The following is a 4,167-nucleotide window of genomic DNA, read 5'->3' on the forward strand; positions in this document are numbered from 1 at the left end:
ATCTACCCGTTTACAATAGTAACCAGCCTTACAAGATACCCTCTGAATATCCCAAACCCGAGAGGACAACACTCTCACCTGAATGATTAAAACCCCTAATCACTCGACTGATACTCACAATCTGGAATGTAGAATCTCAACCCTAACACAGAGAAAAGAACTGACTCAGAGAACCCTAGCCACTATATGTTTCTCTCTCTCCCAAAAATGAATGAACATACGCTTATATATGGTTTGACTCTGTGAGTGATCCTGGCCGTTCAATCTAAAACGCATCCTGTGGTCTGAATTCGCCCAAGTTAATATGCCTAAAACGACGCCGTATTAGTGTTACTTAAACGACGCTGTTTCAGGCTTCCATATTTAACAACCACCATTGTTGTAAGGATTGAGCTTCATAATTTACATTATTTTTTTTTCCATCCATGATTAACGATTTGGACCAAAATCCAGTTATGATGGTCCAAAAACTCTGGAATCCTGTTAATGGAGACAAATTTTTCAAAATTTCTTACAAACTATGTACATGAGAAACCATGCATAGATAAAAACTAATTAACGAAAGAGGAAACCTTCATTCTAAATGCAATTTCAATGGATCCATTAATCGGTTGACATGCGAAAGGACAACTGACCTTTGTGTTAATTTCCTTGCAAAAAAATATGTAATTGTCGCGTTAAGTACAAAGGCCAAGGATCATATGCTTTTCTGAGATATACAGTTTGTTTTACTTGATTACTATCTCTTCTTGTTCTTCTCTTTTGATTTATAATAATAAAGGCATTGTCGTTTATGTATGCTAATCACTATATTTATTAGACAATTATGATCAGTATCAACTAATTAAGACTAGATCAAATTACTTTTGTTATTGTTGCATTTTTTTTTTTTTGTTTTTGTGTCAAGAAGACACAAGTTATGTATTGGTATAGACGTGCTTGAAGAAGATTTCTCTGCTTGACCTATTTTGAAATTAAATAGAGAAGAAACAATTCTTGCTCATTTGTGGGAGCTAGAAACCTCCAGAGTTAGAGCTAGAAACGATTCTCATTGGCATTTTGTCGAGCACCTCATTGGCATTTTGTTGAGCACCTTTTCTATTTTAGGCATGTGATCAACCAATTAAAGGGTTGATTGTCTTTTTTTCTTTTAGGCAAGTAAGAGTTATTTTAGGCATCTGGTAAAGAAAAAGCTCTTACTTGCCTAAAAGAAAAAAAAAAAAAAACAATCAGCCATTTAATTGGTTGATCATAAGAGAAAATAGAAAAGGAAAGTGGGAAGCTTTAAATGGTTGTGTTATCAGCCATACACGCTCATAAAAGTAAAAAACAAGTAAAAGGAAAGTAAATGACATGCAAGCCTTACAATCAGACCCAAAAAAAGGAGTATTCTTAAACATACCAATTTAAGCTTAGCCTTGGCCAGATTCTTTTAGAACTTGAATCATGTTGATGAATCTTTGTTGCTCACGTGGATCATGCTCAATGGGCCTCCACGAATTTGCTTAAGTCCATGCCTCTTGAATTAGTCCGTTGAGTACATCTTTAAATTTCCTTGCCCGTGCTCTCGTAACCGACCTAATTGGGACTTGAACTAGATCCCTTGAAGTTGTGCTATGAATTGCATCATTCCCCTCTACTTAAAAAGGATTTGCCCTCAAATCATCACCTATATCAAAAGGACTCAAATCAGTAACATTAAAAGTAGCACTTACATTATACTCACCAGGTAAATCTAGCTTGTAAACGTTGTCACTGATGCATTCTAGGACTTGGAAAGAACCATCTCCTCTTGGAAGCAATTTGGAACATCTTTGTGTCAGAAATCTCTCTTTTCTCATATGCAGCCAAACCCAATCTCCGAGTTCAAAAAGCAGCTTGTGACGCCCCTTGTTGGCTTGTTTTGCATACTGCTCCGTTCTTCGCTTAATGTTGAGTCTTGCTTTCTCACGAATCTGCTTGACAAAGTCAACTTTTTTTTTTTGCCATCTAAATTAACATGCTCAGTCAAAGGTAAAGGAGATAAATCCAATGGAGTTAAAGGATTAAATCCATACACAATTTCAAATGGTGAAAATTTAGTAGCCGAATGAACAGATTTGTTATAAGCAAATTCAACATGTGGTAAACAATCTTCCCATGTTTTGATGTTCTTTTTAATGATTGCCCTCAATAAAGTAGACAAAGTCTTATTTACTACTTCAGTTTGACCATCAGTTTGTGGATGACAATTAGTAGAAAACAATAGCTTAGTACATAGCTTACACCACAAAGTCTTCCAAAAATAGCTCAAGAACTTAGCATCTCTATTCGAAAAAATTGTTCTAGGCATGCCATGTAATCTCACAATCTCTCTAAAGAACAAATCAACAACATGCGAGGCATCATTCGTTTTGTGACATGGAATAAAGTGTGCCATCTTAGAAAATCTATCCACAACCACAAAAATTGAATCTCTCCCACGTTTAGTCTTAGGCAATACTAACACAAAGTCCATTGAAATATCAATCCAAGGCTCACTAGGAATTGGTAAAGGAGTATACAAACCGTTGGACCGCACTCTGGATTTAGCTTGCCTACATGTGACACATCTACCACAAATTCTCTCAACATCTCTTTTCATGTGAGGCCAATAGAAGTGTTCCTGCAGAATAGCTAAAGTCTTTGCAACTCTAAAATGTCCCATTAATACCCCACCATGAGATTCCTGCACTAACAACTAACTCAAGGAACAATTAGGCATGCATAACTTATTCTCTCGAAACAGAAATCCATCAAGCCTAAAGAACTTACCACAAGCGGTTTTTTCACAAGCCCGGTATTCCTCACAAAATTCATGGTCATCAGCATATAAATTTTTAATGTGCTCAAAACCAAGCAATTTTGCATCAAGTGTGGAGAGTAATGCATACCTGCCAGAAAGTGCATTGGCGACCACATTTTCCTTACCTTGCTTATACCAGATGACGTAGATCGATGTGAATCAAAAATTCCTTAGACCATAGGTAGTGTTGCCACGTCTCTAAAGCTCGAACCAATGCATACAACTCCTTATCATAAGTTGGGTAGTTTAAGGCTGCCCCGCTTAGTTTCTCGCTGAAGTAAGCAATTAGTCGTCCTTCCTGCATAAGAACTGCGCCTATGTCAATACCTGAAGCATCACATTCAATCTCAAACGTTTTTGAAAAGTTAGGTAAAGACAATAAGGGGGCGTTGGTTAGCTTCTCTTTGATTAATTGAAACGCCTTCTCTTGTTCTTCTCCCCATCTAAATCCAACGTTCTTCTTGATCACTTCGGTAAGTGGTGCAACTATGCTATTAAAGTCTTTCACGAACTGCCAGTAAAAACTAGCAAGTCCATGAAAACTATGAACATTACCTACACTTGTGGGACTCGACCACTCTTGGATTGCACGTGCCTTCTCTTTATCAACCTGTATACCTTGTGCACTAATAACAAATCCTAGAAATATTAGCTTATCGGTGTAAAAAGTACATTTCTTTAGATTAGCAAACAACTTTTCTTTCCTAAGCACATCTAAAAAAAATTTCAAATGTACTACATGATCACCCACGTTTGTGCTATAAATGAGTATATCATCAAAGTAGACAACAACAAATCTGCCTATAAATGCACATAAAACATGCTTCATAAGTCTCATAAAGGTGCTCGAAGCATTAGTCAATCCAAAAGGCATAACTAACCATTCATACAAACCATATTTTGTTTTAAAGGCAGTTTTCCATTCATCTCCTTCTTTTATTCTAATTTGATGATAACCACTCTTTAAATCAATTTTAGAAAATACACAAGAACCATGCAGCTCATCTAACATATCATCTAAGCGAGGAATAGGATGACGATACTTTACCGTTATGTTGTTGATGGCCTGGCAATCAACGCACATTCTACACGTCCTATCCTTCTTAGGTACAAGTAAAACCAGAACGACGCATGGGCTCATGCTCTCCCTCACGTGCCCTTTCTCCAACAACTCACTTACCTGCCATTGACTCTCAGTTCTCTCCTTGGGATTGCTCCTATAGGCTGGTCGGTTTGGAATTGTCGTGCCAAGAACAAAATCAATTTGATGTTCAATCCCTCGGATTGGAGGTAACCTATGTGGTGTTTCCTCGGGAAAGACATCCTTATACTCTTGCAATGAA

General features: G+C 37.1%; 1 pseudogene; it reads right to left on the minus strand.

Annotated features, from left to right (window-relative positions):
- Nucleotides 1–1,640: 1,640 nt before the first annotated feature.
- Nucleotides 1,641–4,167, minus strand: part of LOC116133836 — a 3,887-nt pseudogene continuing 1,360 nt past the window's right edge.

Source organism: Pistacia vera, unplaced genomic scaffold (genome assembly GCF_008641045.1).
Source record: "Pistacia vera cultivar Batoury unplaced genomic scaffold, PisVer_v2 Contig276, whole genome shotgun sequence".
NCBI lineage: Eukaryota > Viridiplantae > Streptophyta > Magnoliopsida > Sapindales > Anacardiaceae > Pistacia > Pistacia vera.